The sequence below is a fragment of the Mauremys reevesii genome, linkage group 1 (assembly GCF_016161935.1).
Source record: "Mauremys reevesii isolate NIE-2019 linkage group 1, ASM1616193v1, whole genome shotgun sequence".
NCBI lineage: Eukaryota > Metazoa > Chordata > Testudines > Geoemydidae > Mauremys > Mauremys reevesii.
The window spans coordinates 242,642,213-242,655,065 of NC_052623.1; the positions used below are offsets into that span (position 1 = coordinate 242,642,213).

Below are 12,853 nucleotides of genomic sequence, written 5' to 3' on the forward strand. Positions count from 1 at the left end.
TCTGCAGAGTTAGAGCCCAGGGGCTTGATCCAATACTCACTGAAGTCAATGGAAACCTTCCTATTGGTTTTTAATGGGCTGTGACGCAACCCCAAGAACTGAGGTAGCTGAGAAAGGCACATCCTGGTGGCCTTTAAACTAGAAATGTGCATTTGTGGAAAGTTGTGGCTTAAAATGACCTCAGCCCCTGGAAAACAAGGACCTTTTCCCTCTCCCCTTACATACCTACATGGGCCCGATCCCTGAATGTAAGAAATTCAGCGGGCTCATCCCACTCCCATGGCTAGCCTCTCCAGTGTGGACAGGAAGGCTGGACCCTGGTTTTGGATGGGTGGGAATTCACATTAGAGGTTCTAACGCCTCAGGAAAGTGTTGGGTAGCTACAGACAAAAGGACAAACCGAAGCGTAAACGAGGACACTAATAACAGAAGTGAAACTATTTGGCTTTGTGTGCGATTTTATTGCTTGTGAAAGGCCAGACTGTGGCTTTGGAGACCGAAGCCCTTTATTTAGCCATAGTCAGCCACAGAAGCCTCTACTTACCCAGAGTGTGGAGCTGCACAAGCATGGATAAGAGCAGCACAGGATTCCTCACACTTCACTGTACCTCAGCTGTCACCTGGATGGGACCAGCTCTAGAGATGGGTGGGCAGTTCAGAATCCACAACCATTCAATCCCCCTTCTCTGTACTGAGATGGCCAACAAGTGTCATTTGTGCTTTATGGGGTGTGGATACATGTCCACTGGGAACTAGACCGAAATGACAAAATATTTCACATAAGCCACCAAGTACCTATCACATGGCAACAACTTTCAGTCACTACCTGGGCTAGGTCTGAGCCAGTGAACTAGCAGTAAAAGCCTGTTGAATTTCATTACCTCAGTTCCCTAAGACTCATTAAAATCACACTTATTTGGTTCTTAGAGTTTGTAGTTCCTGTGATGGTCAGCTAGAAATGACAGAGACTTTTTTATTAATAATTATTATTATTAATCAAAAGGCCATAACACAACAGCAAGGTAATGCCAAGTGAAGTCTTTCTACAACGCTGAGAAGGCCAAGCTGTGTGCCCAGTAAGTGTAAGCAGACATGATATCCTTTGTAATCACGGTGAGATGAAGATGTGAACTGAATAAATGCTTTAAAAACATCATAGATTCTATTAGATGCAAAAGATTGAAGCGTTAGGCACCTTTTAGCTCAACTTTCATTTAATTTACTGCTTGCTGTACTGTAGTCTAAAGGGAGTGAAAAAATCTTCTTGCTAATTTTTTTTTTTCCTTTTCATGAGCTGACCAAGGAGATGAAATCTGGGTACTTTAATTACCATTCAGAGCCAAAGGCCTGGCCTTTGATATGGAAATCCCACTTCAACTGCAGCTTGCTGCTGCCTTTCCCTGTCCCCCTCTCCTTCCAATCCACCAACATGAATTTTAAGTAGCCTTGTCAACACCTGATAGTGAAAGCCAACAGAAGCTTGTGTGATTAAGTTTGTGCTGTTGTGATGTTTTTCCTTGGGAGAGAAGTGGGGGTGGGGAAGAGGATGGGAAGGTTAGAAATAGCCTAAACTTCGTGACCATATTGCAGTTTCTTCTCTTTTCTTGTCAGTGTGTCGTGCGAGCCCCACTGCATATAGCAGCTCACATTTTGGGAGGGAGGGGGGAAGGGAACGGATGAAAGCTGTCATGTACAGTTACCCTGTTATTGTCATCTGCCTGCTGCATGACTCCCGGCTTTGCTATAATTATTAATTGCACTTGTCAACTGTCATTAATTCCTCTTTAGCTTCCCTGTCTTGGAGTAATTAGACAGAACAGCCTCACTGCACTCATTGTTTTGAGAGGCCCCTGAAAGAGCCCAATGGGCTTTGAGAAGAGAGAACCATCATTAATACAATAGAGTACCTCAGAATTAACCCTTTCCACAGTGTGAAAAGAAGCAGAAATCCAGATACAGAAGTTTGGGTTGGCAGACTTCGGTTTTCAGTTGATTTTTCAGATTTCTGCCCCAATATTTTCCAAAGTGGCTAGTGAAGTTGGGTGCCCCAGCTTTGGGGGTGGGCATCAGTAACTGGGACGGGGGCAGTGATGCTTAGTGGCTGGAGCAGGCATCAGGCCTAGTGGTGGGAGCAGGTGTCAGGAAGCCGGGAGTTGGAGCCCAGGGTCACAACTAGGTTACCTGGAGTGAGGCAAGGCAGGTGCAAGGCTGTGGACAAGCGAGAGCAGGAGCTATCACAGCCATGGGCAAATGCTTTGAACAGCCACTGAACATCTTCTGTTGCTTGGCTTAAGAGCCAGTCTGCTGACGCTCCTAACCAATCAGGCAGCATAGCCAACCAGGCAACCTACTTCAGGCCAGCTGCGCTCGCTAGGCAGCCCAGACTGGTTCTGCTGCAGGCCTGTTTCCTGACAATGGCTGCTCAGCTATTTCTGAAAATCAGGACCATTTAAGGTGTCTCAGGTTGGGTCCCAAAAATTAAGGCATTCAAAAAAAAAATCACCTAGATACTTTTTAAAATATTGCCTTAAACATTCTCTTTTCTACTTGAGCAAAGGGACCTTACAGAGTGCTGTTGTGGGAAAGCTACTGTATAAACAGCATCACGGGCTGGCAACCGTCATTGTTTCTCTCTGACTTCCAGATCAAATGTGCTCAGTTTGCAGATTTGGCGGGGGGAGGGGAGAAGAGCCTTTTCTAACTACCAGCATTGAAGAGTCAACCTGGGATCTGAAAGCCAAACTTTGCTCTCACTGGTTCCCGCACAATCACCAATAATGAAGATTCTGACGGCCATATGCTTTCCTCACTTACACTCATTCCCCATTGTCTTCAATTTCTTCCCTGTCTAGAGCCAGTTGTTTTCAGTGGGATTACACACATATAACAGAGGACAAAATTTGGCTTGCAGCTGGCATTTAGTTAAACATTTTGTTGATAATGCATGAGTGAGAACAGAATCCAGTTTACTCTTCTAGAGTTGTACTGGCTTCGTAGGGCTAAAAGGAGCAAAACCTTATATATGAGAATAAGGTACAGTGAAAAACATGAGTCTGAATATATACACAGGGAGCATATTTCTTGAGTAATATTTGTTAAGTAAGCATATTGTCATTGTTCAGAGCAGAACTGCCCTTTAAGTTGGAAATATCCAGTTGCTGCTGGAAAGAAGGAGCATTCCCTTTTTCTGTCCCTTCTCTTCCAGTCTAGGGCCTCCTGGCTACTATGAAGGTGGCTGGGGGATGCAGAAGTGGTTGGAAATAGAAAATACCCTTCCCCTTGCATCCTGGTTGCTGCAACAAGGTATGTCTCTATGATTCTATTCTGTTTCTTCCTTAGTTTTCTGGCTTCCATTTCTTCTCAGTGAAGAGCTCCAGTGTCTGTTCTAGTATTTTGTTTCTTCTTCTGATAATGAATTATTTGTATTCAGTAGCACCTAGGAACCCTAGTCGTTGACTAGGACCCCACTATGCTAGGCACTGTATAAACAGAGAACAAAAACCATACCCTTGCCTCAAAAAGCTTACAGTCTAAATATAAAACAAGATACAACAGATGGAGGTGTACAAGGAAACAGTGAGATAATACTGGTCAGTATGATAGGCAGTGGCCTCTGCACACCAACAGCCTAACTGTTGTCACATTTTCTGTAGGTGCCATGGCAAAGGAGAGTTTTGGGGAGGATTTTGAAGGAGAATAATAAAGTAGCTTTGCAGATGTATATGGGGAACATTTCCCAAGCACAAGGTGCAGCATGAGAGAAAGCATAAAAGTGCTTGTTAGAAAATGTAGTAAGTTGGCAATGGAAGCTGACATCATGGGCCAATCAGAAGCAGCCATCAAGAGCTCAATAGTGAACAAGAGAGGAAAAGTAGGGTGGGGATTGATTGTGAAGCACTTTAAAAGTGAATACAAGCAGCTTATGTTTAATGCACCAGAGAAGGGGGAGCCACACAGGGTTCTGAAAAGCAGGAAGGAAAATGTACTAGACTCTTATCAGTTTTCACTCTACTGCAGCTTGGCAAAGCCCTGAGCAACAGGAGAATCATAAAATCATAGAATATCAGGGATGGAAGGGACCCCAGGAGGTCATCTAGTCCAACCCCCTGCTCAAAGCAGGACCAATCCCCAACTAAATCATCCCAGTCAGGGCTTTGTCAAGCCTGACCTTAAAAACCTCTAAGGAAGGAGATTCCACCACCTCCCTAGGTAACCCATTCCAGTGCTTCACCACCCTCCTAGTGAAAAAGTTTTTCCTAATATCCAACCTAAATCTCCTCCACTGCAACTTGAGACCATTACTCCTTGTTCTGTCATCTGGTACCATTGAGAACAGCCTAGATCCATCCTCTTTGGAACCCCCTTTCAGGTAGTTGAAAGTAGCTATCAAATCTCCCCTCATTCTTCTCTTCTGCAGACTAAACAATCCCAGTTCCCTCACAAGTCTCCTCTCCTCACAAGTCATGTGCTACAGTCCCCAATCATTTTTGTTTCCCTCCGCAGGACTCTTTCCAATTTTTCCACATCCTTCTTGTAGCATGGGGCCCAAAACTGGACACAGTACTCCCGATGAGGGCCCGCCAATCCCGAATAGAGGAGAATGATCACGTCCCTCGATCTGCTGGCAATGCCCCTACTTATACAGCCCAAAATGCCGTTAGCCTTCTTGGCAACAAGGGCATACTGTTGACTCATATCCAGCTTCTCATCAACTGTTATCCCTAGGTCCTTTTCTGTAGAACTGCTACCTAGCCACTCGGTCCCTAGTCTGTAGCAGTGCATGGGATTCTTCTGTCCTAAGTGCAGAATTCTGCACTTGTCCTTGTTGAACCTCATCAGATTTCTTTTGGCCCTATCCTCTAATTTGTCTAGGTCCTCTGTATCCGATCCCTACCCTCCAGTGTATCTACCACTCCTCCCAGTTTAATGTCATCTGCAAACTTGCTGAGAGTGCAGTCCACACCATCCTCCAGATCATCAAAGAAGATATTGAACAAAACTGGCCCCAGGACCAACCCTTGGGGCACTCTGCTTGATACTGGCTGCCAACTAGACACGGAGCCATTGATCACTACCCAGTGAGCCCAACTATCTAGCCAGCTTTCTATCCACCTTACAGTCCATTCATCCAGCCCATACTTTTTAACTTGCCGGCAAGAATACTGTGGGAGACCTATCAAAAGCTTTGCTAAAGTCAAGGAATAACATGTCCACTGCTTTCCCCTTATCCACAGAGCCAGTTATCTCATCATAGAAGGCAATTAGGTTAGTCAGGCATGACTTGCCCTTGGTGAATCCATGCTGACTGATCCTGATCACTTTCCTCTCCTTGAAGTATTTCAAAATTGATTCCTTGAGGACCTGCTCCATGATTTTTCCAGGGACTGAGGTGAGGCTGACTGGCCTGTAGTTCGCCGGATCCTCCTCCTTCCCTTTTTTAGAGATGGGCACTACATTAGCCTTTTTCCAGTCATCTGGGACCTCCCCCGATCGCCATGAGTTTTCAAAGATAATGGCCAATGGCTCTGCAATCTCACCCACTAACTCCTTTAGTATCTTCAGATGCAGCACATCCGGCCCCATGGACTTGTGCTTGTCCAGCTTTTCTAAATAGTCCTGAACCACTTCTTTCTCCACAGAGGGCTGGTCACCTCCTCCCTATGCTGTGCTGCCCAGTGCAGCAGTCTGGGAGGGAGCTGACCTTGTTCGTGAAGACAGAAGCAAAAAAAGCATTGAGTACATTAGCTTTTTCCACATCCTCTGTCACTAGGTTGCCTCCTTCATTCAGTATGGGGCCCACGCTTTCCTTGACTGTCTTCTTTTTGCTAACATACCTGAAGAAACCCTTCTTGTTACTCTTAACATCTCTTGCTAGCTGCAACTCCAAGTGTGATTTGGCCTTCCTGATTTCACTCCTGCATGCCTGAGCAATATTTGTATACTCCTCCCTGGTCATTTGTCCAATCTTCCACTTCTTGTAAGCGTCTTTTTTGTGTTTAAGGTCAGCAAGGATTTCACTGTTAAGCCAAGCTGGTCACCTGCCATATTTACTATTCTTTCTACACATCAGGTATGCATCAATCACACTCAGTCTGCATTTGAAAGGTTACATTTGGAACCAAAAGGACTAGAAACCTTTTATTTTTAAAATTTTTAAAAAAAACAAACAAACAAAAAAACCCCTCAGGTTCTGTAGAAATTGATAGCATGTGCCCAAGAAAGATTTGTATTCACCCTGGGTGAATGATTTTTTCAAGTATGGAACCGGATCAGATAAAATTCACATTTAAAATTTACATTAAAAAGATCCTCAAACCACTTTAAAAAAAACACAAATTTTCCTGGTTTCAGCTGGATTCTAAAGTACTGAAATATCAAAATAAAACCGGTTCTCCCATTATAACCACCCTGCCTGGAACAAAGAGTGAAGGGAACGTTGTGAAGAAGCTTTTTTCCATGAAAAATGTTCCATTTCTTTTTGGGTGCTTATCCAAATCAAACCACCAAAGCTACTAACTAGTGAAGAAGACAAACTCTGAAAAATTCCTTCAGAGTCAGGAAATTTAAGAGTTTAATTCACAGCTTTACCTTCTTTGGATATGGCTTAGTAGCTTGTGATTCAGTAAAGTAACAGGGAGCTTTTCAGGGAGCCATGTGAAATATATTTAAAGTACACATAGCAGCAGCAAACCTCACATGTGGATCTGCATCAGATTTGGGGTTCTGTACACCATGCATCAGAAATAAGAATTTGGCCCCGGTCACTGAACACCACTTGACTTTCAACTATTGTTGATATAGTTAATTGATGCATCAACACAAGTTATTTTCCCATGACTGGACCTAGGTCTGCCTTTCACTCATTAATTCTCATTAGCATCTTTCAGGATAGATCTCTATACAGAATTGGACCTATACTTAACAATTAATAGTTTGCAGCCAATTACTTCAGCAGTCAGAAAGCATTGGCGAGCTACCTAAAAATGCACAAGATGCCGGACTAACTTAAAAGACAGGAAAATTCTTACAACCTCCAGCATTTTGCTGATGTTCGTTCCTTAGGTATATTATTTTTATTAACTATTTATTGCTTTTTCTGGACGTAGCTCCTGAACCGCACCTCCTAGAATGAATATGATCTTAAGACAGACTTGGAACATTCTAGTGCACATTAGACGCCCAGTTCACCAATGGAGTAGAAAACTGATGTACCTCCCCGGTCAATCAGGCCTTTCATGAGATCTGCTGGGACGCTCTTGGAACATCTGGCAGCAGCCAATGAGTTAAATGCATTTGCCACATCTAGATCAAAAACAATTGGTGTTTGATAGAGATTTCAACATGCATACACATGATTTTCCAATGAGCTTTCAGAATTAATATTTTGATGCACAGATTGATAGGTTTTGCCAATTTAACAGTAATTCGCTGAACAGGTTGTTATCAAATAGCTTCAATAGTATATCTGTGTATTCTCCTTCTAGCTATTGATGCCTAGCCCCTTTATATCAGGCATTCCTCAGTCACTTTGAACCTGCATCTTTCATTCCCTTCCATTTAAAACAACTCATGCCAACTAAAGGAGGAAATTAACGAGCAGAAAAAACACATAAAACCTATGCACACTTTAGAAACACACCAATATCATCATTAAAGATAATAAATTCTCTATTCCATAGCCTCTCCAGTGAAGACTGTTCAAGTGATGGTTAACCAACAAGCTAAGTATTCAGCTGTGATTTAGCCCATTTTGAATGTTTTTTGCCCAAGGCAAATTGAAGCAGAAGATTAAGAAAAACAACAAACAGAAAACCCCTCCCAAATGGATTAAAAATCTAGTTAATGACCATCTTGGAGATCATTATAACAATAAGCAATATATATATTTAACTCTCTCCCTCTCTCTCATATAACTCAGACAGTCCTTCTCTAGAGGATTACTCCAATACTTTCTGACTTCAGAGAGATTTAAAATTATTCCACTAAATAAGAACCTATAACCTAAATTAAAACTCACCTCTCAGCCAATCAGAAATTAACTTTTTTTTTAAAAAAGTTGTAGTATCTAATAGTTATGTGGGCCCTAATCCTCTTGGAAACAGTTTTAGGTCATTATTCTGGGAGTTATTAGGTTGGAAAACAGCTTCTAGGCAAATCATGCTATTCACAAACCTTTTACACCAGAAATAATGGCTGGATTATTTCTGCCTCACAAGTAGTCTTGAGGTCTGATTTCTGATTTCTTTTATTTCTGGAGTTCCTACACAAAGGCAATGTTCCTTGCTGTTAAATAATAATACTGAACAGTTAAAAAACATAAAAATGGAATTGTTATAAGGATTATGATGGCAGTAATGAGAGCAGGCTGTTTGAACTATTTTTCGACCTCCACTTATCTTCTGACTTGCACTGCTCTTGTGTGTTTCCAAGGGCACCTGAATGCTTTGGTGTCTCCCCAAACTATCAGTTTCAAGGGGCTTTCAAACATCTTGAATTTTTCACATGCCTTCTAGAGTGTTATCCTTTTTTAAAATTGACTAGCATTTCAGAGAAAAATAATAAAGAATACATTTGCTCCTGTTGTAGATAGTAAAAGGATGACCTGATGGCTGTGAAAATTGAGACTATTCCTATTTTCAGGGCCTGTTCTAATGCGCCCTGTTGTTTTTCCAAACAAGTGCTTTTCCCTGGCATTTTGTAACCATCTGTAGACTGTCCAGCTGAAGGAACTATTGGGCACCTGAACATGTGAAATTGGCAGTAGGCTAGCGAAAGTCCTCCTGCATCTCAAGATCCATGGTTGCTTGTTTAGAATGCACATTTTTCTCATCGGGAGCACACATATATTAGATCTGACATGAGACGGTTAAACTTTTGTTCCTAGTCAGTTTCTTTGTTTTTATTCTAGATTCATTAACAAAATGTTGTTGTATTTGAATTTCAAATATTGGAAGAGAAAGTTTAAATAAAAAAGTAATAAAAAATCATGATAAGCACAATTTCATTCACAATGAAAAAATAATTTACATTTTTCTTCATACTAAGGTTTACTTGGCCCTTCCCATCCTCCTCTCTATCTTACACATACGTTAAAAATTCATTATGGATGTTGCAATAACACTACTACTCAACATACCTGTTTATTTCTAGATCATTGAAGATATATGACTAGAAGTGACCTTTGACTTTGCACTTGAAAACAGCCTGATGCTGCAAGGTGCTATGGGCTACCACAAGGCACTAGACACCATTCACTAATTCTCAGCACCTCTTGGGTATGCACAGCATCTTCAGGATCTATCCCAAGATGTGTAATACGCACAAGTCAGGTTAATGAATGTGTAAGAACTATAAAATGTACCCACAAGTATTGTGATACAGCATGGCCAGAGGGCAGCAGGAGAGGATTAGCAGGGAGCCTTATTCCCTGCAAGGGGAGGAAGGTTTGCTATAGATTAACTAGAGCACCTGAAGCCAATTAGAGCACCAGCAGTGAGTCACATGATATAAACCCCTGCTTCAGTCAGACAGTGTGGGAGTTGGAGCAGGAAGGTTTGGTTGGAGCAGAGAGAAGTTTGAAGGAGTTGAAGCAGAGAACAGTTTTGAAGAGAGACAAAAGGAAAGTTTGGAAGAGTGCTGCAGTGGGCTGAGAAGTCCAAAAACCCTAGGTAAGGAGCACCTGGCTTGTGTAGAAGGAAGGCAAGAAGCCCCTCCACAAGCTGAAGGGCAGGAGAGGGAAGTAGCCCAGGGGAAGGAACCACCAGTACAAGTGGTTCACCACTAACCTCAGGGCCCCTGGGTTGGGACCTGGAGAAGAGGGCGGGCCCAGGTCCCTCCCTCTTCACTCCCCTCCTCAAGGACACTAGTGGGGTAATTAAAAATACGGGTTCAGAGGCAAGCAATGGCGCCCTGAACCTTCCCCAAAGAAGAGAAAGCGCGAGACCCAGCATAACAGTACCGGCAATTTGCCACACGATCTATTCCAATAAAAACTGGAGAATGAGTTGAGAGACCCTTCTGAAAATCAGGACCGCATATCATTTCATAAAACTAGGCTTATAGGTAGGAATAGATAAAGATTCGCCACTCAGAATCAGCTCATACCTTAACGGATCCTAATCAAGGAAGCAATCCTAACCCTATTTGCTCACATAAGGCCAAATCCTGAAGTCCCAATGGGAATTTTGCCAGAGTATTGGCTTAAGAATTTAGCCCACAATCATTTTTATATAACCCAATAAACATATTCACTTTCTAATCTTTTCCTTTTTCAAATAAAATAATTAAATTTTAACCACAGAATCCTTTATGTTGTATAACTAGTTATTAGCAAAACCGTGCCCATTAATTCTTACCCTGAAGGTGGCAATTCTAATCTTTGCAGAACAAGAGAGTCATAGCTTGAAGTAAAACTTCAGCATCACAAAACTGCAGCAGGATTAAAGAGCAGCAGAATCTCCTAACATATGCTTTGTAGAGGAAGTGATATCATGGAATGCAGTGGCCAGAGGATTTCGTGGTATCACTTCCTAAAGTATATTAAGAACTGTGTTAATTTGCCCAGAAAGGAACTCCGCCGTCATTACCCAGGAAAATGGCAATAAACATACACAAAAAGGCCTTCCTAGGTAATTAAAAGTTCAGAGATGTAAACATAATTAAAAAAAGAAAAGAAGAAACGTTGCACTTAGTTCCCTGAGTTATATTAGGAATTAAAAAACAAAAACAAATGCAATAACTTATCCCAGCAGTTCAAATTTTCTAATTTATGTAGAATGGATTATTACTTAGACAATCTGACCCTGGGCAAAACTTCCTCAGCTGAGAAGATTTACAATCTAATTATACAGGAAGTTCTGCTGAGACAGTTTGGGTGCAATGGTCTTCTATTACATTAGCTTAGCTAAAATAGCTGCTTCTTTGCTTGCTTGGTGTTCCAAACACTCGTATGAAAACAAAAAGTCTTTCGTTCACATCCTTTATTTCCCTTTAGTCTTTCTCCCCAATACTGTAAGCAAAAGCTATAAACAGCAACCTTGGGCTTAGATTGTTCATGGGGGGAACTGTGAGTTGCCTTTCAGGCTTTTGCTGTGTCCAATGTTTGGTGAACTGACTTTAAAAGGACCATCAAAGTACTTTTCATAATTTTTACAATGATAGGTTTGTTTGTTTTTCTCCCTGCTTGTAAATAACCTTGTGGAAAGCCTGAAGCTGAAATATGTGTGCATACACAACCTTATTCCATCCTCTTCATACACACACACTGGTTTATTATTGTAGGGTGTCTCATAAGAGTTGTACTACTGAATATTTTTAATAATGCACTTGTTTAGTTTAAAAAAATAAATCCCTACACATTAAAAAATGTGAACTTTCCAAGCAGGGAAAAATGGAGGCCAAACTTAGGCCTACAAAGCATTCTGAAGTGTCCCTTTAACTAGATATAGAATGGAGTGTTGATATAGTTGAGTAGATACGAGAGTCCTATATTTGCATAGCTGGAGAAATCAGTGCCTCCTTTCTTTACAGTGAGTGTTTTGATTTCAGAAGGTCAGGGGTTCGTGCCAGGGCCTTTTAGTCCTGATAATTATGTATGCGTAGTAATGCACATTTTTATCTACAGGTGGCAGACCTTTTAAAATCATCTTCAATGAAATTCATTATACATTTTTGTTGATACCACCACCCACATAAAAAAAATAAAAATCTGCAGCACAAAGTTCTAATTAATGTTGTTCAATTTAGATGACAGATTTGTCAACAAAGTGGCTCATTCTCAAAGGCTGGTGACCTCTGTTTAAATGAAGGACTTAAAAAAAACCCTGTCACTCATATGTGACCTTTTATTATTCAGAAATTATTCAACAACTTATAGAAGAATTTATTTTTTTTCTATAAAGAACAAGTTTTGCTGCCTAGATTAATGGTCACTAGTTGGTAAAACAGTGATTTCTTGTTTGATAAGATCACTAAGAAGAGGAAGCAGTACAAAAAAGGACACAACTCATTATCTGCAGTTAAAAGACAAAAGTGAGTCATAAAGCTTTTGTAAATAAAATCAACCATTTAAGACGCCATTGGCCAGATCGTCATCTGGTATCAAATGGCAAAGCTCCATTGACTTCAATGGAATAATGCTGATTTACACCCCATGAAGAACTGTCCAGAATGTGGGCTCAATCCTAGGCCATGGCTACACTTGCAGATGTAGAGCGCTTTGAGTTAAACCAGCCTTCGGAGCGTGCACTACGGAAAGTGCTCCAGTCTGTCCACACTGACAGCTGCAAGTGCACTGGCATGGCCACACTTGCAGCATTTGCAGCGGCATTGGGAGCGGTGCATTATGGGCACCTATCCCAGCGTTCAAGTGGCTGCAACATGCTTTTCAAATGGGGGGGGTGGAGTGTGTTGTTCGTATGTGGGGGGAGAGAGTGGGTGGGTTTTTGGAGCGCTGAGAGTGTGTCAGCACACTGTCTTGTAAGTTCAGATCCCCTTAGCCTCCCTGCCTCTCTCTCTCTCTCACTCACTCAGTAAATGTTTGCTTTGCCCCGTTGCAGATAAGCAGCCACTGTCTGAAAGGGAGCTCTGAAAAGCACTTCCGCATTCCTCAGCTGATTTCACAACAAAGAGAAGAGAGGCCACTTGACTTAAGGGGATTATGGGACATTTCTGGAGGTCATTCAGAGTGCTGTAACGTAACTCCTCATTCACACTGGCCCTGGGGTGTCTCAGCCAATATGTAATAGCTGTTATCCCTCTCGTGGAGGTGGAGTACCAGGAGTGCTCTAGGCAGGGAGTCAGAGCGCTCTATGTGCATTGCCAGTGTGGATGGGGAGTAAGGTAGAGCGCTCTG

At 42.0% G+C, this 12,853-nt stretch overlaps 1 protein-coding gene across 38 annotated transcripts in view; it reads right to left on the bottom strand.

Moving 5' to 3' along the window:
- The window catches only part of SOX5 (SRY-box transcription factor 5), an 862,257-nt gene that overhangs the window by 606,144 nt on the left and 243,260 nt on the right, over positions 1-12,853 (bottom strand). The window contains exon 1 of one of the 38 annotated variants that reach the window (XM_039543968.1): positions 7,213-7,262. The exons of 36 other annotated variants lie outside the window; for them this stretch is intronic. The gene's annotated coding sequence lies outside the window, so the exon portion shown is untranslated. Of the gene's footprint in view, positions 1-544; positions 632-7,212; positions 7,263-12,853 lie in introns of those variants that run through there. One more of the 38 variants, XM_039543834.1, reaches the window with a different exon arrangement.